The sequence below is a fragment of the Plecotus auritus genome (genome assembly GCF_963455305.1).
Source record: "Plecotus auritus genome assembly, chromosome: 4".
Classification (NCBI taxonomy): domain Eukaryota; kingdom Metazoa; phylum Chordata; class Mammalia; order Chiroptera; family Vespertilionidae; genus Plecotus; species Plecotus auritus.
This window is the reverse complement of record NC_137775.1, coordinates 3,168,141-3,193,935: the sequence shown is the minus strand read 5'-3', so window position 1 is coordinate 3,193,935 and position 25,795 is coordinate 3,168,141. Positions and strand designations below refer to the sequence as shown.

The window sequence follows — 25,795 nt, the reverse complement described above, 5'->3', positions numbered from 1 at the left end:
GAACAGAGAGAAACACGCAGATCTAATCTGGTGTTCACATGCTGGTGAGGGTGAAGTCACCTCGAGCTCCAGGACAGGGGCGAGACTCAACTCTGCTTCTGCGCATGTCGGCTTGCAGTCATGGGACATAAGGAGGGGATGTGGGACAGGCGTGTGAGGGGTAAGGTGGCACCCGTCCCCTGCCAGGGGCACTCCGCTCACATGTGTGCCTGTCCCACCAGACAGGGAAATGGGGGGGGGAGGGTGGTGAATGAAGGGCAACCACAAAAAACCAAAGTACTGTTCAAAGGGACATAAACTGTAGTAGACAAAGAGGCGCCCCGCACACACGGCCTACTCAGGACAGTGAGAGACGATGCTGCTTAAAACTGATGACTTCAGAAGCGGCATGCTAGCATCACTTCATTCATTCATTCATTCATTCATTCATGTTATTGATTTTTAGATAGAGAGGGAGAGACCGAAACATCAATGAATCATTGATTGGCTGCCTCCTGCACAGGCCCCTACTGGGGATCCAGCCCGCAACCCGGGCAGGTACCCTAACCCGGAATCCAAACCGAGACACCCTTGGTTCATGGGACAATGCTCAACCCAGTGAGTCACACCGGCCAGGCGAACTGTCCACGTTAAGGCTGGCTTTCATCTCCGCTTGCGGAAGCAGGGAGACCTGGTTATTACCAAGTCCAGGGCACTTTCTCTGGAATTTAAGATCAGTGTGTTTATGGAGGGTACCACATACGCCCCAAACACATTGCCACCCCAAGGGGGACCCCAGGAGTCACGCCCTGCTCCATCTGGCTTCACAGGTAAAAAAATGAGACTATTCACAAAGATGTTCTCTGTGTGTATATGGATGTGTGTGAACAGGAGACGGTGAAATCTGGTGAAATTAAAGTTAGAAGTCAGATTTGCTAGGACATAAGCTAGACTACTTTCCATGAAACCATGAAACCGCAATTTCAGAACATCTACCGGACAGACACTGTCAGGCAGCTGTCTGCGCGCCACCTCCCTCCCCTGCCCCCCACAGAGCAAGGGCCTCGCTCTCCACAAACCCCAACCCCAATGACTTCAAACTGCCTGTTGACAGTCTCTCTCACTTTAGGAATGCTCAGAGAACGCCCGGCAGACACAACAGCAGTTTTCAAGTAGTAACTCCTGTCCTCACGCACCCCCAGCCTGCACTGTGAGACTTAGGGGGTGCCGTCTCTCCGAGGCTTTGCTTGCTGTCTGCCTTGTCGGTTCTGGGAGGCCCTGGGGTGCTCTGGTCCCAAACACCAGGCCCACCTTTGGGTTTCCCGGGCCAGAGACTGGAGAACAAGACTGACCCCCCCCCCCCCCCCCGATCAAGACTGTGTGAAGGGGCCCTAGCTGGTTTGGCTCAGTGGATAGAGCGTTGGCCTGCGGACTGAAGGGTCCTGGGTTCCATTCTGGTCAAGGGCACTTGCCCAGGTCCCCAGCAGGGGGCGTGCAGGAGGCAGCCGATCAATGACTCTCTCTCATCATTGATGTTTCTCTCTCCTAATATGCCTGGGCACCAGGACAGACACCACAAATTCCTTCACTGTTATCATGTTAATTGTTCCTGCACCCACCTAAGTATGTGTCTATCATTTTACTTTATAGTTAAATGATAGAACCCCAGGGGTTCCCCCCCACCCCCCCACCGCTTTGCTCTCTCCCGCCTCTCTAGCCTATCAATAATGGATTTCACGTAACCCACCAAGTCCCTTCCCTTTGATTGCCATGTATAAATACAGATGTAACCGCCATTCTCCGGAGCATTATCTCAATTCGTTGAGGTTCTGCTTCCCGGCATATGTGGCAGTTTGGCTCAAATAAACTCACAAAGATTCTGTACAGGTTTCAATGTGTTGTTTTTTTTTATGTTAACAAAAGGGATCTCCACCGCTGCTGTGAACAAGGGGGCGGGCAGCCGGGGGGGGGGGGGGGGGGGGCGGAGCGGCTGAGAGCCCCGGGGACCTAGCAGCAACAATCCTTTGCAGGGTGGGACCTCGCCCCCAGGATGGCCTTCCTCCCTGGCATGCCGCTGGCCAGGAGGTTTTGACCCCTGACCTTTCCTCCCAGGAGATAACATCGGGGCCTCAGTTGTATTTCAGCTGCAGCCCAGTAACCCCACTGCCGAGTAACCTCACGGCTGACTGCCGACGCCGGGACCAGCTGCAGGGACTCATGACCCCCTGGCCCGGTGCCGCCGATCAATCCCTGGGGACCCCAACCCTGAGAGGGGCCACCTGGGAAGCTGCTGCATAAGCTACCGAGATCTTCCCCTGGGACCCCCCTAACCTCTCCCCCTCGGACCCTTAGGATGGTGGACCCAGTGCCGCCCCGCCCCCTGCCCCCGGCACATCACCATTAGCTGCCGCCTCCCAAGCTCCGGGGCCTTCCTCCACCTGCACACGCCTTTCCTCCGCCCGTTCCTTCTAGGAATCGCTTCTGCCTGGGATTTCCCAGTAACTCCTCACTGTGTGTTACAGAGAACCGGCAAGAACCAAGCAATACTCAGCGAGATGGAGTTTCATTTATTACGCGCGGGTCCAGAGGAAAAGTCCAGCATGGAGGAACTTTCCCTATTGATATGTTTTTACCTTCTTTGTCTCCCAAACATGGGGTGTTTCTGGCCCCTTTTGCAAGTTCTTAAAGAGCCCCTATGTGCTGGGGCCTTGAGACCGCAACCAGAGGCCTGGCCTGGTGCCAGCACTGATAATTTTGTCTGGGGAAGGTTTAATGGCCTCTCTGGAATGGGAGTAGTCTTATTTTCCTTATTATTTAAGCAAGCAAGCCTCTACAGAAGCCAAACAGCAGGGTTAGAACTTCAAACGCAGTTTTTATAGAAGATGATGCTTCGTGTGGGCCTTGGCTCCGACTTCTTTCCCAGCCGGGCCCAGGTTTGCTCGGACCCCGTGGTCAGACACCCCGTGCCGCCGCCCACGACAAACCAGCACAAGGCCCACCTCCCACACCGAGGTGGGTGCCCACCCAGGACGTGCCCAGGGTGCCGCCCTCCCGGGCCCTGTCTTCCACCTCCAGGTGGCCCTGATGCTGGGAAGGGAGCCCAGACCCCTAGGCTGCAGAAAGAGGCCGCCAGTCGGGCTGAATGGGGGGTGGGGGGAGCACTAAGGAGACTTACGGAGAGGTGGTCTTGGGCAGCGGACGAGCACAAGCAGAGGCAGGAGTTAGAGGTTCTGTTCTACAGACAGGGAACCGCCTGGGCAGGGCCACGCCGGGACAGCCCCTGGGGCAGAGGGAGGGCCGCAGTCCCCAGGGAAGTGGGCAGGTGTGTCTGCTGGAGCCCTAGGGGTGTCTCCCTCCGCCCTCCCCTGACGTGTGGACCAGCTCGCTCTCCTGGCCTCCTGGCCTTGCAGCCTGGGACACTGGTTAGTAGGTCCTCCGTAAGGGCCCTCAGCCCCCCACCTGACTCCCCACTTCTGTCACAGCGCCGCCCCCCCCACTCAGATGACCCACCTGTGTTCCTGACGTGGCCTCCTCCCAGCTGCCCCGAGCAGCCAGGTGCCCCAGTGACCCATTCTGATGGGCATCCCTCCTGTCTTCAGTTCTTCCCACCCCTCTGCCCTCCCATCTGCTTGCAAGAGCCTTGGAGTCACCCACCTCCCCATGACACCTGACCGCCCCCGCGCACAGAACCGCCCACGCGCACAGGAGCCGCCCCCACGCACAAGAGCCGCCCACGTGCACAGGAGCTGCCCACGCGCACAGAACTGCTCCCCCCTCCCCCGCGCACAGGAGCCGCCCACGCGCACAATAGCCGCCCACGCGCAAGGAACACAGAACACGTGGCGCTGCAGAACCTTTGCAAATGCCCCGCATCACCTGCTGCGCGTCTGGCTGCACAGCGTCCGCACGTGTTTCCGCCTCCGCCCTTCCCCACGGGGTCTCCTGGGCTCCTTCCTCTCCCTCCTGAGCGTGCGGCCCACAGGCTCTCCGCCAGCGGGAGCGTTCTTCTCCCCTCCTCCCTTGGGCAGGCAGCAGATGGGACCGACGTGGGCCTTAACGTGTACTTGCACCACTGCCCGCCACCCCAAGGCGCCAGGCGCCGCTCGTGTGGCTCAGTGGTTGAGCAGCGGCCCATAAACCAGGAAGGAGGTCCTGGTCAGGGCACATGCCTGCTTGGTCTCCACTGGGGGGCATGCAGGATGATGTTCCTCTCATCACTGATGTTTCTCTCCCTCTCCCTCTAAAAATCCCTGCCTCTCTCTAAAAATCAATAAAAAAAACCATTTAACAAAGAGCAGCCCAGCTGATCTCCGCCGCCAGCCCGGACCCAGCCCCGCACACAGGGCAGCCCTGCGCCCAGACGCCGTGCATGCGTGCAACCGTGCCCGCAGCTGGCGGCAGGGGCCACACCCACTGGGAGCTGTCTGTGCGCGGGAGCAGGCTGAGACGCTGCGGTTGTTGGCTCAGCAGTGACAGCGGACAGCACGCCGTTTCCCACGCCAACTGGACTCACAGACAGGCCATCGTGGTTTCTCGTCTCGTCAGCACCGTAACCGGACGGCCTTCAGCCCCAGTCACCCCAACAGCCGGCATCAGGCTCTGAGTCCACTCCAGGGGGCGCGCCCACGTGGGCCAGGCAACAGCCTTTGGAGACACAGCTGGGAATGCGCATCCTCACAGCTGGGTTCTCTTTGAGGGGGCTGGGGAGCTCCGTCCTATAAGGTTCCTCTCTCTGCTCAGGGCTGAGGGCGCCTGGGAGTCTCCAGATAAAAGGGGAGCCTCTCTCGTGGGGTCCCGCCCCTCCGCCTGCCAGGCCTCGGCCCCGTCAGAGCCTGGGCTTCTGATGCTCCCAGGCCACTGAGGAAGTCCCGAGGGCAGCGACGGAGTCACACTCTCTATTCGCCACGCGCCTCACAGGGCTTTGAGCCTCCGAGAGGTAGCGAATATGTCATAGACGCCCGAGTTGAAAAGGTGAGTGACTGAGGGGAAATGAGAATAAGTGAATGGACAAATAGAGACAGTCCTGAGCTCAATACCTGGGGAACCAGAGGGCTGTGGAAGAGAGGATGTGGGATTTGAAGCCAAAGAAATGTAATTTACTAGCTGTACGGTCTTGGGCAAATTAGTTTTTTTCTCTAAGCTTCATTTTCTACATGTCATCTTCCATCTATATAAAAACTTAAGTGACCGGCCAACCATTCCACCAACCGACCGGCAGCTATGACACGCACTGACCACCGGGGGGCAGACGCTCAATGCAGGAGCTGCCGAGCTGCGGTGACTTGGCAGCTGTGGTTCTCAGGTGACGCACCCAGAACCAGAGAGGAGGGAGCCCAATTCTGGGGTTCGTCACCCAAGAACTGCCCCCTTGCAATCTGGGACCCCCCGGGGGATGTCGGAGAGACAGTTTTGGCCCGATCCCCACAGGCCAGGCCAAGGGACCCCATCGGCGCACGAATCCATGCACCGGGCCTCTAGTAGGTAATAATGAGATCAGCGTTGCCAATGGAAGGCAGCATACAGAGTGCAGGCCCCGTGGTGCAGTCAGGACTCAGTGTGGGTTGTTGGTGTTTGCACCCTCACTTAGGGGATCTCAGAACCCCCGAGGACCCGTCCCTTTCTCGTCCATCAACGCAGTGGCTGCTGCCTTCACACCATCCCCTTTGGAAAACGAGCAGAGAAGGTGGGATATGCAGACGATCTAGAGCAGCCGTGGGCAAACTACGACCCGCGGGCCGGATCCGGCTGTTCTATCCGGTTCTCTTGCTCTCCCCTCTGCTCCTTTACTTTGAATTTATATTAGTCCACACAAACACTCCATCCATGCTTTTGTTCCGGCCCTCCGGTCCAGTTTAAGAACCCATTGTGGCCCTCGAGTCAAAAAGTTTGCCCACCCCTGCTCTAGAGTGACAATTATTCTGGTAACTTCCCAGCTTCCTGTGAACTAAAAAATGACACAAGAACTAGCAGATCCTTGGGGCTGCTAATAGGCACAGATGGAAAGAACCCAAAACGCAGGACTGGCCATCAGATCCAGATGTTCCCGATGCTTGGAGAAGAGCTGCAGGGGGACGGGGACCCCGAGCAGGCCACAGGCTGGCAGTCTAACCACTGAGCTCACCGGCCAGGGCTGGGGACCTGTTCCCACACACACTCCCCAGGGCGGCCGGACGACCGATGACCGGGGAAGGGCGGGCCCACCGCGGCAGCTGAGTCCCAGCGGAGGGAACGTCGCGGGGGGTTTTGGTACTTCACCCACTGGGGACACGTAACGGGCTCTGCGGCCCATGTTTTCAGTCTCTGAGCTCACGGCCCTTTCGGACACCCACAGGGCTCTCCCTCTGACTCCTGACCACGGAGACAGCTAACCGGAGCCTTTCTTTTTTTTTTTTTTTTTAAATATATTTTATTGATTTTTTACAGAGAGGAAGGGAGCGGGATAGAGAGTTAGAAACATCGATGAGAGAGAAACATCCATCAGCTGCCTCCTGCACACTCCCCACTGGGGATGTGCCCACAACCAAGGTACATGCCCTTGACCGGAATCGAACCTGGGACCCTTGAGTCCGCAGGCTGACGCTCTATCCACTGAGCCACACCGGTCAGGGCTAACCGGAGCCTTTCGGTTTATGAGCATCCGGATCAGCCCAGGGTCACCAGGTCAGCCCCTGCCCAGTTCTGTGCGCCTTCAATTACGCTGCTATCTCCGGTGTCCTCAATGCGGGTCATTCATTTTAGTTCCAATCGTCAAACCCCCTCTCATCAGACAAAACGCCCCCCGCCCTGCCCCCAGGTTGCACTGGCCTGTGGTCGCACTCCCCAGGGTGCCCCAGCCCGTCTCCAGGCCTGCGAGCCTCCGAGCTTCATCGGCAGTTTTAACAGCACACGTGTTTCCCTTAGAAAAGCAACAAGGATTCCTCAGGAATTATCAGATGAAAGATTTCCCAATTTAACAGTCAATGATGGTATCAGATTTTAATTTTAAAAATGATTGCAACATTAAGGAGCTCTCGCTTCGATAAGTTTAAAGAAACACTTTTTAAAGCAACTGAAATTTTATTCCTTTTTCTTTTTCTACTAAAAATCCAGAATGCCTATGACTTGCTTCTTCTGGAAATCACTTCCAACAAGCAGATGTTTTGGAAGGCCGCCGGAGCTTTCGATAGGGTACTTTGTATGTCGAAGGACGAAGTGGCAATCTTGGGAGCCGTGTGAGGGCGCTGTTAAACGTAACGGCTAAGGAGTGCTCTGCATGGTGACCGCCCACAAGGCAACTGCGTGACGAGAGACCGCGGGCGCAGAGATGCTCCCCTGAGTGCGCGGAGCCAGAACGGAACTCCCCCGCCCTTTCCTCGGACCTCCGTTCCCCCCCCGTGTGCAGTGAGCACCAGATGCCAGCTTATAGTAATTGGACGAGAAGAAAACTGTTCCGTCCACTGATCTTCCACTTTAAAAAAATGACGTTTACAAGAGGATCCTTGGTGATTTACGCTCTAACTTCATTGCACGTTTCTCATGCCTCGTTCCGTTATAAGCAGATACTGTGCGACACGGAGAGTGACAGACCCTTCCCTGGTGGCCAAGAGCAAGCAATGCGATGGCTGTGAAAGCTTCCTTAGCTGACACTGATGAGCCGCGTGGTCTGAGCCCTGTCACCTCATTTTAGATGGTAAGTGGGTGCTGCCTTAGGCCACGCGTGTGCTGCTTTAGGCCACGTGTGTGCTGCCTTAGGCCACGTGTGTGCTGCTTTAGGCCACCTGTGTGTGCTTTAGGCCATGCGTGTGCTGCTTTAGGCTACCTGTGTGTGCTTTAGGCCACGTGTGTGCTGCTTTAGGCCACGCGTGTGCTGCTTAGGCAACGTGTGTGCTGCTTTAGGCCACCTGTGTGTGCTTTAGGCCACGCGTGTGCTGCTTTAGGCCACCTGTGTGTGCTTTAGGCCACCTGTGTGTGCTTTAGACCACGCGTGTGCTTTAGGCCATGTGTGTGCTGCTTTAGGCCACCTGTGTGTGCTTTAGGCCACGCGTGTGCTGCTTTAGGCCACGCGTGTGCTGCTGCTTTAAGCCACCTGTGTGAGCTTTAGGCCATGCATGTGCTACTTTAGGCCACGCGTGTGCTGCTTTAGGCTCCCGCATTCGTGGTCCATTGTTACAACAGCCCCAGGGAATCGTCGCCAAGGGAAGGCATCTGAGCGGAGGCGGCAGGACGCGCAGAACCCAGCTGCGAGGATTGTGGAGCTGCGGGAAGACAGGCCTTCCCTCCTCCGGCACGGCTGGGAGCAGGAGGCGTCGAGGCCCCCAGGTTTTTCACACCATTTCTTTAGGAGACCCCCGCTCCGTGCGGGGCGGGTGAGAGAACTGTGGGATGCAGCCCTTACAGATCTGAGCATCTCTGTCCGTTTGGCCAGGGGACACGCTCCTGGTATGTCCAGGGCCAGTCACACCTGCTATCCAGGGGAGTGCGAACCCCTCCCGTCAGCTCCCGAAGACCTTCCGTCTGAAAGACACGTCACCTGGGCACTTACCCAGGGCGCAGAGTAGGTGTGCAGTAGGTACCTTCGGAAGGACTTGATAAAACGGGAATAGCGGTGTCAGCCGTGTTTTGAATTGCCTCCCTGCCAGGCACCGTTCGCAGTGTTTTCTCCTTTTATTCTGCACAGCCCCGCAGTGAGGTAGGGCTTCTGAACACCCCCTTTACAGCGGAGAGGATGGAAGCGCCAAGAAACTAAGTCATTGCCCAAGGTCACAGACAGCAGCCAAGTGGCTGAGCCAGGGTGGTGACTGGTATCTACAAAACCAGCTGCTCACGAGTGAGTCCCCATAACAAACAGTCACACCCTAGGCCAGTGGTTCTCAACCTTCCTAATGCCGCGACCCTTTAACGCAGTTCCTCATGTGGTGGTGACCCCCAACCACAAAATTATTTTCATTGCTACTTCGTAACTGTCATTTTGCTACTGTTATGAATCGTAATGTAAATATCTGTGTTTTCCCATGGTCTCAGGCTCTACAGCAGTGGTTCTCAACCTGTGGGTCGCCTAAGACCATCGGAAAACACAGATATTTACATTACGATTCATAACAGTAGCAAAATTACAGTGATGAAGTAGCAACGAAAATAATTTTGTGGTCGGGGGTCACCACAACATGAGGAACTGTGTTAAAGGGTCACGGCATTAGAACGGTTGAGAACCACTGCCCTCGTCTCACCTAGGCTGCGGGCCCGCACCGTGTGCCAGCAGTCACCTGGGGCTCAGGAAGGGCCTTCGGAGCAGGTGGCGGGCTCCTCCCAGCTCAGAATCTGCACGGCATCACCTGAGGGGCCAAGAACGGACTGCCCGCACCATCCCAGGGTGCGGGACCAGGACTGCAGTCCGCCCAGTGATGCTGACGGTGCAGCAGCCTGAGAAGGCCAGCGGGGCAGAGCTGGCCCGGCACTTGACCTCTGGCCTCTCAGTCCGACCCCGCCTCGCCCACACGGAGCCCTGGGTAGGAATACTGTTCATTTATATGCATTTTATAATTTGTTTTAAAGTATGTTTTTATTGACTTCAGAAAGGAAGGGAGAGGGAGAGAGAGATAGAAACATCAGTGATGAGAGAGAATTATTAATCAGCTGCCTCCTGCACGCCCCCTACTGGGGATCGAGCCCCCAAACTGGGCACGTGCCCTGACCTGGAATTGAACCCTGACCTCCTGGTTCATAGGTCAACATTCAACCACTGAGCCACACGGGCCTGGTGGGCTGTGTGTATTTCAAAGTGGAAAAGATTATTAAACTTACTGATGCCTTTGGAAACCGGGTTGCTCACATGACAAAGGCACTGAGTGAGAGAGACCTTCATGGTGTTAGATATGAAACTGAGCTGACACAACGTACTTATGAATTAAGCAAAAAAACCCTTTTCATTAGGGAAAATGCCATACGCATCCAAAGTAACCAATTCATGAGGAATCCTACTCCTATTACCCCCACTCTTCTCAACAACCAACGTGTTTTATCTGCATTTCCGCCCAGACCTGCCTCCCCCGTTATTTTGAAGGAAGTCTCAGATGATGTATTACTTACTGAACTAAGGTTTTCAGCATGCACCTCTAAGGCAGGGACCTTTCTTTAAAACATAACCAGAATGTCACTAACAACGTCTGAAAAGTAATTCCTAGCGAGTCTTCAGTGTCGCCATATGTCCACGCTCCGATGACCTCAGATCTGTGGTTGTTTGAATCAGAATCCAAATAGGGTCAACGTTTTGTGATGGGATAATGTCTCATTTACTTCAATGTTTTATCAAGATGCAAGGTTCACTGCTCTAAGTGTACAGGCAGGGTCTGAGGTGCTCCCTAGCGTGGTGTGACCGTCACCGCTAATTCTTTGTCCCCTGTGTCACTTTGACTGACAAGCTCCCTCTCCATTCCTCTGGTGTCGCGCGTTTTGTGACGTTAGCAACCTTTGACACCCCCCGCCACCACCACCACCACCACGACCACAAGATCCATTAGTTAAGAGTGCAACATGCTGAATTTTCAATTTTATCATGTCTTCTCCTTCTATTAGATGGAATATTTCTATCAATAAAAATGTCTTTCAACTACTATTTGCCTACTCAGTGGCCAATTTTGTACAGGAAGGCAGACTAAATCCTTTGTTCTTTCTTTGTGTACAAATCTTCAAAATGACTTGTTTCTAACAATGAAAACAAGTGCAATTTAAAAACCACCATTGAGAATCATGGATGTAAACGTATTGATGGACTCAATCCATCCCAGTTATTATCTTCACTGATGCTCACCCCTAGCAGATGGCCCTTCTGAGCACGAGCTCCTGGGGGCTCCTTGCTGGAGTTTCCTTGCTGTCTGATATCGCAAGGGTTCAGATCTCACCTGAACACCTTTCTTGTCCCCTAGACCTAGAATCAGCCCTTTCTCCAAAGCAAAGTGATGTTTAAAGACCATGTCTGGAGGCGGAGCAACTCTGCTAAACCGTTTCCCTGGCCAGAGACACGGTGCTCCTGGTTTTCTCTGCAGATAAAACACACCCAGACGGCTCTGACACTCCCACTCCAAGTCAGCAGCAGAAGTTTCTATGGAACCTCCTCTCTCCTTTTATGGTGATCTTGTCTCTTGCTGAGCAACTTGGAAATGGTAAAAATCAGGAGAATGTCACATAATTAATCTCCGGTTTTTTGTTTTGTTTTGTTTCAGGCGTCCTCAAACTACGGCCCGTGGGCCACATGCGGCCCGCCGAGGACTTTATCCAGCCGGCCGGTGCCGCTGCCTGTCCTGCTTAGCAGCCGACTCATCCCGGGCCCGCAGTGCGCATAGGAATTTGTTCATAGTTGTTTTTTTAAACTCTAGTCCGGCCCTCCAATGGTCTGAGGGACAGTGAACTGGCCCTCTGTTTAAAAAGTTTGAGGACCCCTGGATTAAGGTATCACATATTTGTGCTCATCCCCCCATTCCCCTCCCGAACCCTTCCCCACGCATGCCCCCACCCCCCTGTTGTCCGTGATTTAATCTCTGGTTTTGCTCTATATTAGAAACAGGACTGTCTCGGGGTAACGTTATCTGATTGATTACTAAAATGGTTTTGTTGGGGGCAACATTAGAACACGGGGGACTAGCTATAGTTATGGGAAATACTAATCATCCTCTGTTAACCCTGACTGCCTTGTTCTGGTTTGGAGAAAGCACATTCTAACCTGGCTGAGAGTTGTATCCCCACCCCCACCCCCCTTGGAATGCGGTCCATTCTCATTCAAGAACTGTCTATTATCATGGAAAGATTAACACCTTGTTGCCCAAACAATGAAGTCCCATACCAGCCTGCATTGCCTACTTCCCCAGGCAATCTTGGTCCTTCTACCCAATGTAAGCAAGCTGGCTCTTAGGGGGGCAGGAGGGAGTAGAGCAGATTCTCTGGGTGACCTGCTGCTCCCCCGTGCTGCCGGCAGCGTTGGAATAAACGCTCATATGATCCACCCCTGTCTCTGCTGAACTGGCTCAGGTGGGGACAGGCGGCCCGACCCCGTGGTAGTCCGTCTTACTTGTTTCTGTCCTGGTTCTCTTGGCCTTGGACGAGGTCTCACTAAGAACGGGCAGTCTCTCCGCTGTGTTCGCACACCCCCTTGGAGCAGGGTGGCTGTGGCTGTGGCTGCAGCCTCATTGACATTTGCTTGTTTCAGTTTGTGTTCGATTCTCAGGGATTGCTTTTTCAATGTTAATTGTGTTTTGTAATCATGCAAAATAGTCATCAATTCCTAAATTCAAGTTTTAAAAACATGGGATTATCAGCGAAGGCTCTCTTCTGTCCTTGTCTGGTCTGTTTATTCCGCCCTCTGAGAGCCGGTTTTTTTAGATTTCCGGTTTAGCTGTCCTGTCCGTTGTTACTGGCGAGGCTGGGAGACCTCGGTTCTTGTCTTCTTGAGGGAAAGCTTTCAATCAGGAGACGAAGTGTAGAAAGGAAGCAAGAACGCATTGACCACAGCAAAAATATACTTCGGACAGTGAGGCCAGGAAAGGCCAAGGAGAGAAGAAGCCACAGGAGAGCCTGGGAAGTCGGAGAAAAGGGCCTCGGAGTCAGGGTCGGGGTGAGCCCGGGTCGGGGTGAGCCCGGGACGAGCTGCCGCTGCCCACCGCTCCCCTGGTTGCAAGTCCCATGGATCCCTTAGAGGTTAGGGGACACGTCCCCGTGGGGGAAGGAGGGAAAGCATGTTGGGACCTTCATTTTCAGGGACTTTAAAGGCTGGGCATTAAGGGGAGGTCTTGGGGGCAGCTTTATGCTCAAAATGAGATTTATTCTCTTAATCTGTCTGTCCCCGGGCGTGGTGCACTGGCCCTGACTGGACTTCTGTCTGTCTGTCTGTCTCCCTGAGGGGTTGAGTTAAGCTACTTACCCTCTAGCTGGGGAGGAGGAGAGCAAGCCATTCACTCCCCAGTGACCTTGGTTTAGGGAGGATGGACGCAAACTGCTGTTTCCCTAGCTGCCTCTGTTCCCTGTTCCGCTTGCCCTGAGATTTCCCTAGTTTCTTACTATTCTGTAACACCACCACATAACTTTTTTTTTTTTTAGATATCATTGACATATAATATTAGTTTCAGGTGTACAACATAAAGATTATGCATATGATCTCCACAATAAGTCCATCACCACACATAGTTTTTTGTTTTTTTTCTTGTAACACCTCCCTTAAAAATGGACTGTTCCAGAAATTCTCACAAGTGGTCAGAGACATAGTATAGAGATGATCGCTGCACCAACAGTAAAAAAGAAAGAAGGAGACCATCGAAATATTCACCCAAGTTGGGCTGGCTGGCCTTCAGACGGTCATTCAGCATCTGTTATAATTCCAGAAGTGCTCATCCAACTTTAAGTAAAAGCAGCAAGTTGCAAAAGAGGCTATCTTATTAGCCCACTTAGCTACACATTGTGTATAAGTTTGTCTATGCAGTAAAATTGTGTGCTTCTTCCTCTCGGTTACTGGTTATTCTACACAGGCCTGCTATCGGCCTCAGGAGCTCTCTTTCGTTCCTAACATCAGGGCATTTTTTTAAAATATATTTTATTGATATTTTACAGAGAGGAAGGGAGAGGGATAGAGAGCTAGAAACATCGATGAGAGAGAAACATCGATCAGCTGCCTCCTGCACACCTCCCACTGGGGATGTGCCCGCAACCAAGGTATATGCCCTTGACCGGAATCGAACCCGGAACCCTTCAGTCCACAGGCCGACGCTCTATCCACTGAGCCAAACCGGTTTCGGCAGGGCATTTTTAAACCATGTTCAGATTATGTATAAATGAGGCCGGTTAGAGGTGACATAGCTCTGACATGAATGTGTATCGTCAAACCAAGTAGACCCCTGACTTCCACTAGGTGTGCTTAAATTGTAAAATTTAAACAAAAATCAAATAGCAATCCTACTTGGTTTCGTATGCCATTGACCAGTGTTACACACATCTAGCAGAGTGAGTGCCGTTTCCAGAAAAAGAAATAGTTATTGGGTACACACACCAAACGGTGATGACCTCTGAAGAATGGGTTGGGTTGTAAGGGGGAGGAGTTTGGAGTTTTTTCTGTATGTGCTTCGGAATGTACTACTGACAGGCATTTGTTTCTTTGCTCCCTTAAAAAGGGCATCTAGGAAAACATCTGCAAGTAAAATACCCATAGTCCCTAACCCTCGTTCCTTTTTTAACAGGGGAGATGCCAACAGAAAGTGCGTGCTCACTGTCCCCGCTCGGCTTCCTGCTGGCGGTGTGCCCACAGTGCAGCCCAGGGCTCTGGAGGGCCAGTGCGCTCTCTAGGGACTGCTGTGCACCAGCCACAGTGACCGATGACCCCGCGCGTTAAGCTAAAGTGCGTGAGTGCGAAGGGGCCGCTTCCTTTCTGCTGGAGGCTGGGAACTCACAGCAGGGCAGGCTGAGGGCAGGGGGGGCCATACTCATTTGCCGGCTGACTGTGGAATCCACGCCTTGTGTAGCTTTTTTGGATGGTCTGTTTAACTTCCTTGTTTTCGGTTATCTCTACAGCTGTCAGCCTTGACCTCCCTGCTCCTTTCTCAGAAATCGATCGCCCCCTGTGCGCTTGTCAGGAGTCAGTCTCCCTCATGTTGTGAAAACTTCCCTGACACGTTGAACCCGTTTTCACTCAATATGAGGCCCAGGGACACATACATAAATGCTGACTCCCGAGAAATGTATCACTTAGGGTTATCATAACTCTAAGCAAAGACCTCAAACTTCTCACCCATTTCTCCCAGAAACAAAACACCAGATCCCCCTGAAAGTGAGAAGAGACGGCTAATAAGCTGACAGTGCGGTTTGAATGGTTGCTATGACAACACCCAGCTCCTTGAGAAAGACCAGGACAAGGCATCATTAGGAAATCCAGTTCTTTGTAGCAGTGAAAGTTTTTGGTTTTAGTTTCCCCTGCCCCTCCGCCCCCCAAAAATATCTAGCTAAGTAACTGGCTTTGAAACTGATCAAGCCTTGTATCTACATTCTCAAACTTTGCAACAGCTCTGTGAAATAAACACGCCCGATGAGACAACTGAGGTTCAGAGAGATGGATGTCTTGCCTGAAAATAAATGACCATCTGAGAGCAGGTTTTTCTTGTCCTACAACCACGTTGGGCTATTATCCTTTCCTGAATAAGTGGAGAATGAGAATTACAGTGGAGACATCCGCTGTTAACACACCCAAACCTTGCTTCACTCTGGCACCAAAGCTACTGTCAAGGTGACACTGTGCCCTAGCCAATTGGGCTCAGTGGATAGAGCATCAGCTTGCGGCCTGAAGGGTCCCAGGTTCGATTCCGGTCAAGGGCACATGCCCGGGTTGTGGGCTCAATCCCCAGTAGGGGGTGTGCAGGAGGCAGCCAATCAGTGATTCTCTTTCATCATTGATGTTTCTCTCTCTTCCTCTCCCTTCCTCTCTGAAATCAATAAAAATATATTTAAAAAAAAATATGACATTGTGCCCAGCTAGTGTGGTTCAGTGGTTGAGCATTAACCTATGAACCAGGAGGTCATGGTTTGATTCTCAGTCAGGGCACATGCTCGGGTTGTGGGCTCGATCCCCAGTGTGGGGCATGCAGGAGGCAGCTGATCAATGATTCTCTCTCACCATTGATGTCTCTCTCTCTCTCTCTCTCTCCCTCTCCCTTCCTCTCTGAAGCCAATAAAAATACGTTTTTTTAAAAAGATGACAGCGCTCTAGTTGTCTTTGAAGGTTGTTTTATCTACTGGTGCAGGTGTCTGAAACTCTGAGAAATGATGACAGAACATAGATGAGACACAGCATGTTGTAAAGCAGGGACCGAAGCCTGGCAGACGAGCCGGGAGACGGAGACGCCCGTAAACTTGAAGAGGGACATCCCAGCTCTTATGGACAGAAAAGGCATCGTCTCCTCCGTTACAAATCACACACTCAGCTGAGACACCCCTGAGAAAAAGGCATTACTTTTGCTAACGGTGTCCACTCATGAACATGATGATAAAGGTGGTGGTTTGCCGGGTAGGTCACAACGTAGGTGGGAAGGAAAGGCTGTCTCAAGCTGGTCTTTTATCTCCCCCAGGCGCAAAGGAAAGGCTGCTTAGTCAAGATTCTGAACGCGCGCACAAGGAGAGGCGGGAAGGAAGTCCCCGAGCACAGGAGCCGCAGCCATGCTTCCTTGTTTGTGTAACTTTCGCCCCAGGCCCTTGGAGCTCATTTCAGGGGCACTGTGGGAAATGCAATGGCTTCCACTCCCAAGGCCGCGTGGATGGAGAGAGCAGGGTTTGCTGTCCTCAGGGCTACAGAGCCAGGACGTTGGGTGGGGCCACAGGAACGTTTTCCAAAGCCTCAGTGTGGCAGGGCTGCTGTTCACACAGCAGAAGTCCCTTAAGGTCCCAATTCTGGAGGCGGAGCCTGAGGTCAAGGTGTGGGCGGGGCCTGAGGTCAAGGTGTGGGTGGGGCATGACGTCAAGGCATGGGCGGGGCCTGATGGCAAGGCGTGGGTGGAGCCTGAGGTCAAGGTGTGGGCGGAGCCTGAGGTCAAGGTGTGGGCGGGGCCTGAGGTCAAGGCATGGGCAGGGCCGGCTCCTGCTGAGTTGAGGCAGGATCTGCTCAGGGCTCTCTGCACAGGGCCATCCTGCCCTGTCTTGACATCAGGTTCCTTCTGTATTCGTCTGTCCCTATGTCCATTTTCCACTTTTACAAGGACACCGGTCCTGGTGGATCAGGGCCCACCCTCCTGACCTCATTCTAACGTGACCACCTCTGTAAACTCACAAGGTCACTCACAAGGTCACATTCCCAGGTACTGGGATCATCACTTCAGCGTATCTTTTTGGGGACACAATTTAACCCAGAACAGTGGAAGGAGGAAAGCACCCTGAACCAGGCACTTCACCTGGAGGGCAGGGAAACGGAGAAGCAGGAATCTGAATGGGACTGTGCACTTATTTAAATCCCTCCACTGACACAGTGAGCTGCTGCGGGCGGAGAAGATGATGAATTTTTTTCTTTCCTGGGAGGGCAGATTGGGGCATGCGAGGAAGTTGAAAAATGGGGAAGGTTTCATGTCAGATGGCTGACTTGTGATATGTAAATATTTTTATTAGTGGCAGATGTCCTAACAAGATTCTGTCATTCAGAGGGAGAATCTAAGACCTACCCTTTGTCCTCAAATCCAAACCAATGGGCTCTCACTCTCTCCCATCAGACACCCAGATCCATAGACAATCAGCTCCCACCCCACAGATACCAAGATCCACCCCACAGACACCCAGATCCACCCACAGACACCCAGATCCACCCACAGACACCCAGATCCACCCCACAGACACCCAGATCCACCCACAGACACCCAGATCCACCCACAGACACCCAGATCCACCCACAGACACCCAGATCCACCTCACAGACACCCAGATCCACCCACAGACACCCAGATCCACCCCACAGACACCCAGATCCACCCACAGACACCCAGATCCACCTCACAGACACCCAGATCCACCCACAGACACCCAGATCCACCCACAGACACCCAGATCCACCTCACAGACACCCAGATCCACCCACAGACACCCAGATCCACCCCACAGACACCCAGATCCACCCACAGACACCCAGATCCACCCCACAGACACCCAGATCCACCCCACAGACACCCAGATCCACCCACAGACACCCAGATCCACCCACAGACACCCAGATCCACCCACAGACACCCAGATCCACCCACAGACAATCAGCAGCCAGATTCACCCCACAGAAAGCCAGCAAAACAGCCAAGTATTTGCTGAGATGGAAGCCCAGAAAACAGGAATTTGAGATTCAAAGGGTGGAGAGAAACATGAGCTCTCACCACAAATTACGTTATAAAGTGAGCCAGGGAGGCCACCGGGACACCTGGAAAGTGAAATGGAGTTGAAGGCAATCCCCAGCCCATTTATCAGCAGCTTCTATCTGCCGCGGCAGGACCGTCTGCAAAAGAGACTCCTAGCAAATGACGTTTGGTCCCCGACCCTTACAAACCAGCTCTGCCAGGCCGGTGCGAACAGAACCTGTCAGGGAAGGGGTGCGGACAGGGCGCAGCAGGAATTGTGATGCTCTCCAACCTCACCATTCATTTAAAAAATACATATATTTTTATTGATTTCAGAGAGGAAAGTAGAGAGATAGAAACATCCATGATGAGAGAGAATCATGGATCGGCTGCCTCCTGCACACCCCCTACTGGGGATCGAGCCTGCAACCCGGGCATGTGCCCTGACCAGGAATCGAACTGTGACCTCCTGGTTCATAGGTTGACGCTCAACCACTGAGCCGCACCGGCCGGGCCAACCTTGCCATTCTGATGCCCACCGCTGCCCACCATTCCCAGCCCATCCCTCTGACTGTGGGGCACAGGGTGCCAGGGAGTCACTGGGACGTGAGCAGGCCCTGCCCTTGACTATGCACTTGATCTCCTGCTTGAAAGGCAGGTGAGGGGGCTGGGAGGCAGAGATAAAGGGGCCTTTGAAAGCAGAGGGGTGCCTGGGGGAGATAAAAGACCAGCCTGAGACAGCCTTTCCTTTGCACCAGAAGGAGCCCGCCTTTCATGTCTCCCCGAGGCTCTGAGAGGAAGGCGTCTCCATCTCCCGAGGCACATCCTCCTGGAGAGAGGAGGACACGGCTTGCCATTGGGATTGGAAAGGAAATTTAAAAATCGAAGCGAAACAGGATGTTCGGATACTGAGAAAACCGGATGAAATGTTTCATAATAAGTGAGCGGCCGCTTTCAGACACAATACTTTGGATCATCCTGGTATGTTTCCTTTTTTTGTTTGTTTCCATTCTTCAACCGCCCCATCCCTCACCGACATTCAGCTACCCGCTGTGCCTAGTTTATTGCGCATCCGTGCTCCCAAGGTATCTGTAACGGAGAGAAGCAATACCCCACTTCCATCTTGCTTATTATAAACTAGAGGCCCGTTGCACGATATTCGTGCAAGAATAGGCCTTCTTTCCCCGGCTTCACTCCCAGCCACCCGGGAGCCGGCAAGTCCGGGGGAGCCAGCAAGTCCTCGCTTCTGTCCAGAGCACGGCTCCAGTAGTTCTCTCCGCGGCCCCCCTTCCCCTCATAGCAGGCGTCATGCCCCTCCCGGCCGCTCCGCACCTGCGTATGCAAATTAACCTCCATCTTTGTTGTATTAATTTGCATACTCACTCTGATTGGCTGTGGGCGTAGCGGAGTGATGGTTCATTTGCATGTTTCTCTTTTATTAGGTAAGATTGAGGGACAGCCAGGTAAAGCCCTGCTGTGTATTCTTTTCTAGGGTGAAACCCAAAATGGAATAGAATCTGCATCAGCGTGTTGATGCGAGAAGTGGGGATGTTCACTTGGGCTGCGTTTATTCGAGGCAAAGCTTGCTGGGCTCCTGGGAGGGAGAGGCGGTGCTTCCCACCCGCCTCGTGTTGACTAACATTCACGTGGGCTTCACGTTCTCCGCTAGTCCTCTCTATAACACAGGCGTCTTCAAACAAAACCCGCTGAGCACGCACGCGAGAGCGAGGGAACCCGCAGCAGGCGGGCAGGGGGTCACGCAGCCCTCGCCTCTGGATGCCGCAATGGTGTGAGCCAAGCACAGCGGCTGTCCTAACTGGAACGCTGCCGAGGACAGGGACGCCTCCCCGACCGCGCGCGCGCGCGCGCGTGTGTGTGTGTGTGTGTGTGTGTGTGTGTGTGTGTGTGTGTCAGCCTCTTAAAGAAACTACTTCTGAGCACAGTGTTTCTCATCCTCCCAGACCCCTCCACACCCTCCCAAGGACGGGACGCGCTGTCACATTCCTGGAGGCCCACCGAGAGGAGGTTTGACAGTCACACGTTTCCCTGCTCGGTGCCGGCGAATATTTTTAGAGCCAATCTGATGCCGAGCCCATCCCGGCCGGGAGAATGCCACAGCCTCCGCCTGGCATGTGTGCCCGAGGCTAAACGATTTGACGCCGGTAAATCTGTCACCTGGATGTCCTCCTCGTGCTTCAATAGAGGAGCCGGGCACCGCCAAGCCCAGGTCTCACCCCCGCCGCGCAGGGCTGACTTGGCCAGGCCAGCAGCGGATGCCGAGAGCTGGGCTCCACCCCTGGCCCACACCCCTCGCCCACACCCCTCGCCTGCACCGGGACCCTGATCCCCCACTGCAGACAAGCCCCTCCCTGGTTTCTCACCTGCACATCAACGTGATCAACCGAGGGCTGGACACACGGAGACACCTGACGGCGGTAGACAGTGAGAGGGCATGGAAGCCTGAGCCAGGCAGGTCCCCCCCGTCCCCACCCCACCCCCCGCCCCCGCATGGTGCGGCCACCCCGCAGCTGGAAGGCATTCGCTTCTCTGGGCTTTTGCTCAGGGAGGAGGTTCCGGCTGCAGGCTCTCACGTAAAGGGAACTGCAGCCACAGAGAGACAGAGACCCCTGGGAGCTCCCGGCACTCAGGGACACAGGCTGTCGTCCCCGCTGTACGCACCTGGAGCGTGGAGAGCGTGACCCTCAGGTCAGAGGGTCAGGCCGTGCCCTGGCTGCAGGGCAACTGGCCTCCCTGTGACCCGAGCCGCTGGCCCCAGGTTGCCCGCAGAGCTCTGGGACCTGAGACTCGGCTGCGTCCACGCCCTCCGCCTGTCCTGCCTTCAGTCCGTCTATTGGACACTGTGCCGGGCGCTGCAGGGCCAGCTTGGTGCCCCGAGGACACGCACAGGCTGGGGACCCCACACAGGCACGCATTCCCACCCGCTCTGCAGCCGGAGCCCAAGTCTGAGAACCAGCAGGCTGGTGCCCGGGGAGGGTCCCCCTGGCTCCCCCTGCCCTCCAGGGCTCCTCTCCACACAGGCACAGGGCCCCTCGATCAGGCCTCATAACCTCAGGGAACCCCAGGCGTCTCTGGAAAGGCCCTTCTCCAATCACCAACATGCCCTGCTGACCGAGACCCCACAGCCTCCAGGCAAATGCAGGCCCCCTGGCAGACAGACCGTCCCAGCCTCCGCCTCAGGCCATGGCTGAGTAGGTTTAACATCTTTGACTATTTACCCTTTTTTTTCACTCTTAGGCCAATCAGCAAGTCTGCAGACCCTTCATTTTAAATAGTTTTGTTTCTCCTCCTTTTACCCTTTCCCACCCCCCGACTCAAGGCCTCACGGTCCCGGGTGGACACAGTAACCTCCTGACTGTCTCTGTCCCCTGTGTGGTGGGTACAGTTCTACAATGACCCACCACCAACCCCGTGGCCCTTCTTGAATGCCCCCTCGCTGTGGGATGGACAGACCTATGAATGTGATGGCACAGTTATCTGTTAACATTGTATCTTTTTCTTGCTTAGATCCTTGAATGGCTCACAATGTAAATAACAAAAGAAAATACATTTTAAGTTGCTAAGAATCAATTCTTCTAAGACAGCGGTCGTCAACTGTCCGTGGTCCGTGAGGCCCGAAAGGCTGGTGACCGCTGTTCTAAGATTTTTTTTTTTTTTAACAATTCCAAAGGTTTATTTCCTTACACTGGTATTACACAATTAAACACAACTAGGGGAGGGATCACACAAATCCCTTCTGAAGTAGACTGGGTTAAGTGCTGTCTCCTGGAGAGCAGGACCGGCTGGCACAGACCGGGAGGCACACGGGCACGCTCGGGGCCACAAACGAGGAGCAGGGAAGGAGGCCCCTCTCGTGGCGCCAGCCTCCCGACAGCCCTGGAGTCCAGCCGGCCATAAAGCAATAAATAGGCACATGTCCTGTGCAGCAAGGGAAGAGTAAGTCACAGGGCTTCCCCCAAGCCCCAGAACAGGGCACTATTCAAGTAGTAATTGCGGAGAAACACCATAGACCGCTGTCGGGTCTGTGCTGTAGACCTTAAACCCCGGGCCGGGTGCCGGGACTCGCCCAGGCGTCCCCCGAACTCTGGGGGTGCACTCGTGGGGGCGAGGCAGAGCTGGGCAGCCTGGGAAAGCCCCTGAGCCCAGGAGGTGGGCCTCCCTGACCCCTCTGATAGCAGCCGGGACCTGGGGGGGGGGGGGCGGAGGGAGGGGAGGAATTTGACATCAAAATGGACTGGGAAAGCCAGATGGGGAGGTTTTTGCATAAAACACCCCTCTCACCTGCCCCCGTCTCTGTGGCAGGAACCCCACGCCCCTACAGGTGGGGCAGCGGGACACCCAGCCATGCAGCGTGCCTGCTGCCATGCCCCTCCCACCTTCCAGAACAAAACGTCTAAACACCTATGTGTTTCTTCTTTAAACACAAAAAGAGCTGCAGAAAAATAAGACACGTTTATGAATAAAGTGTGAAAGATTGCCACGTTCGCTTTGGTTTAGAAAGCTCGGTGCTCTAAGGTATTTATACAGATAAAAAGCTAAGCGACCATCCAACCAGCCAGTAGCTATGATGAGCACTGACCACCAGGGGGCAGACGCTCAGCGCAGGAGTTGCCGCGCTATGGTAACTTGGCGGCAGCGGTTCTCAGGTGACGCACCTGAAACTAGAGAGGAGGGAGGGGAGCCCGATTCCAGCGTACGTCACCCAAGAACCACCCTCATGCAATCTGGGACCCCTTGGGGGATGTCGGAGAGCTGGTTTCAGCCCGATCCCTGCAGGCCAGGCCAAGGGACCCCACCTGGTGGAGGGACCCCACTCACTCTGCAGACGCCCTTCCAGCCACCACGCCACCCCAGGTGTAGCCAGCCAGGGAGGGACCGCAGGAGGTTGGCTCCAGGGCGTGTCTGGCCCTTCTCGCCGAGTCCCGCCCCACCGGCCACCTTCTAATTAATTTCCTTTCAATGTGCACGAATCCGTGCATGGGGGCACTAGTTATTAAATAATCGGAGTATTTCTATTAATTTTTAAAAATATATATGGAGCCCAGCCCATGTGGCTCAGTGAACCAGGAGGTCACTGTTTGATTCCCGGTCAGGACACATGCCTGGGTTGTGGGCTCCATCCCCAGTAGGAGGCGTGCAGGAGGCATCTGATCCATGATTCTTTCTCATCATTGATGTTTCTCTCTCTTTCTCCCTCTCCCTTCCTCTTTGAAATCAATAAAAATATATTAAAAATAAAAAATATATGGAAAATACCCTTTATAAATCTCCCTATCCCCAAATGGATTATTTGAAATAATCTCACGTAACTAAATGCGGGAGCAGAAAGAGCATTCGGAGGCAGGGCATGCTGGTGAAGCCACGCCTGGATAACCGTGGGATCTGGAGGCTGGTGAGAGATGCTGGCCAGGCACGGCCCGGGTGGCCGGGAGGGGCTCCTGCCGGGAGGAGGACTTCCAGGGGCGGCGGGGCGGTGGGGCGGCAGGCGGACGGCTCCTCTCTGGGGAGACCGTGGCTTTCTCTGGCAAGGGGCTGGCTGGTGCTCACCCCTGCAGGGCAATCCAATGCAGTAATTACTTTCTGTGAATCTAAACCTTCCCCGAACGTCCACGTGGGGATAGCTTCATTAAGCGTTATCCTTCCCACACCGTGAATTAATCCCTGCGCTGTGCATATCCCTCGTGAGTCTCAGGAAGGAGTCGTGAAGACTCATCACTGAATCTTGTGAGCTGTTTGGAGATGTTCCCCTGGCCCTTCGAGAAGCTCTGTACAGGCCAGCTGCACACAGTAGGTGCACGGTAACAAACGGACGTATTGAATAACTACTATGTGTGTGCTACTGTGCTGGGCAGTGTGAGGATAAAGGAACGTTATAAGGCAGGAATTTATGTCCTGGTTAAGTAAACAAAACTCCGAGGAGACATACTCAGACCATGATGTCAGGCCTGGGAAGAAAGTGACATGACAGTCAATGGCCGGGAGGGCCCCTGGTGAACCTGAGGGTCCCTGCCCACCCGGGGAAACTCCGCCTCCATTTTTGTTTGTTTTTTTAAGGCATTTTTTTTTCACTTTTTTTAAAAAATATATTTTATTGATATTTTACAGAGAGGATGGGAGAAGGATAGAGAGTTAGAAACATCGATGAGAGAGAAACATCGATCAGCTGCCTCCTGCACACCCCCCACTGGGGATGTGCCCGCAACCAAGGTACATGCCCTTGACCGGAATCGAACCCGGGACCCTTCAGTCCGCAGGCTGACGCTCTACCCACTGAGCCAAACCGGTTTTGGCTATTTTTTTCACTTTTCCCTTTAGTTTTGTGGGCGGAGTTTTTTGTTTGTTTGTTTTAATCCTCACCCGAGGATATTGTTCCATTGATTTATTTTTTTTTTAAAGCGAGAATAAGAGAGGGAAAGACAGAGAGAAACATCCATGTGTGTGCCCCCTGTACACACCCCAACCAGGGCCCAGGCTGGGGAGGAGCCTGCAACCAAGGTACGTGCCCTTGACCAGAATCGAACCCAGGACCCTTTAGTCTGCAGGCCGATGCTCTGTCCACTGAGCCAAACCATCTAAGGCATGCATCTCCATCTTAACTGACTTCTCCCTCTGGGAAGGAGAGCCCGTGAGGCCACGTATGTTGTCTGACCCAAGTGAAATCGGAAATCCAGGTTTTGGTGTGTTCAAACGTTGACACCCAGTTCAAGATTTTTCTTTTCAGACTGTCTGTGGGCCAACCCGCACAGCTGCTGTGCTGAAGCAGCAACAGCACCAAGGAGATGCACTGACGCACCAAGGAGATGCACTGACGCACCAAGGAGATGCACTGACGCACCAAATCAGACGCTGCAGACAATGTGTGCGCACAAGTAAGACTGAAACTCCGTCTCAGAGTGCAGACGCCACAGAAAAGGAAGCCCTACAGTGGATGCTGAAGGAAAATACTAAACCGTAGACTACAGGAAAAAAAGTTTACTGACACGTCAAGGCTAGCTACACTCCATTGTAAGAAAACACCCTCAGTGATGAAGAAAAATCTAGAAAGTGTGCAAAGCAAGAACACCCTAAACACCCTCCCAGTAGACTGGGCTGTGAGCCACAGGCATTACTAATGGACGCTTCCCGTGAGCGGCATTGGAAGGTGACCATCCAATGATCATGAGAATCCCGCCACCCTCCGCTCTTGGGGGTAAAAAATGCTTACTGTTCATGCATTTTTAAAACATATATCTCTATTGACTTCAGAGAGGAAGGGAGAGGGAGAGAGAGATAGAAACCTCAATGATGAGAAAGAATCACTGATCGGCTGCCTCCTGCACTGCCCCTACTGGGGATCGAGCCCACAACCCAGGCATGTGCCCTTGACCAGAATCGAACCTGGGACCCTTCAGTCTGCAGGCCAGCGCTCTATCCACTGAGCCACACCAGCCAGGGCTGTTCATGCATTTTGAGCTCCAGGGTCACCCAGGCCGGAATGCTGACCCTGCCCTCTGCCCTCAGCAGGTTCTGAAATGTTTGTCACGCTGGGAACGGTGTGCCGATGACATTTAAGAACCACATGCCCCTTGGAGCTGCCCTTCTCCGGGGGGTGCCTGGCCTGCCCCTGGAGGTTGGGACAAGAGAGGGTGCAGGCTCGGTGGTGAGACCATACAGCCTTCCATGGGCGTGGGCCTCGCTGCCAGGAGCCGAGGGACCGTCCCTCCATCTCTGCTGTCTGTAGCCGGCAGGGTCGGTACTCAGCTCTCAGACCCACCGTCTGTGTCCTGATCGATGGCGAGGCAGCCACGGTGGAGTGTAAGATAATATGCACGCACCTCTGCCAAGGCAGCAAAGTCAAAAAGAGACGGGGGAAAACGGCTTCTGCGGGAAGAACAATCGGAGCGAGGTCGGCTGGAAGGAAAGATGGATGAAGAGGAACTCGGTGCTTGCAGGGGAAACACCGTGGAAACAATTGATGTCAGGACGCTTTGGATAAGACACTCAAAAAT

At 53.9% G+C, this 25,795-nt stretch overlaps 1 protein-coding gene across 10 annotated transcripts in view; it reads right to left on the bottom strand.

Annotated features, from left to right (window-relative positions):
- The window catches only part of PRKN (parkin RBR E3 ubiquitin protein ligase), a 638,297-nt gene that overhangs the window by 378,745 nt on the left and 233,757 nt on the right, over positions 1-25,795 (bottom strand). The gene's annotated exons all lie outside the window — the stretch shown is intronic.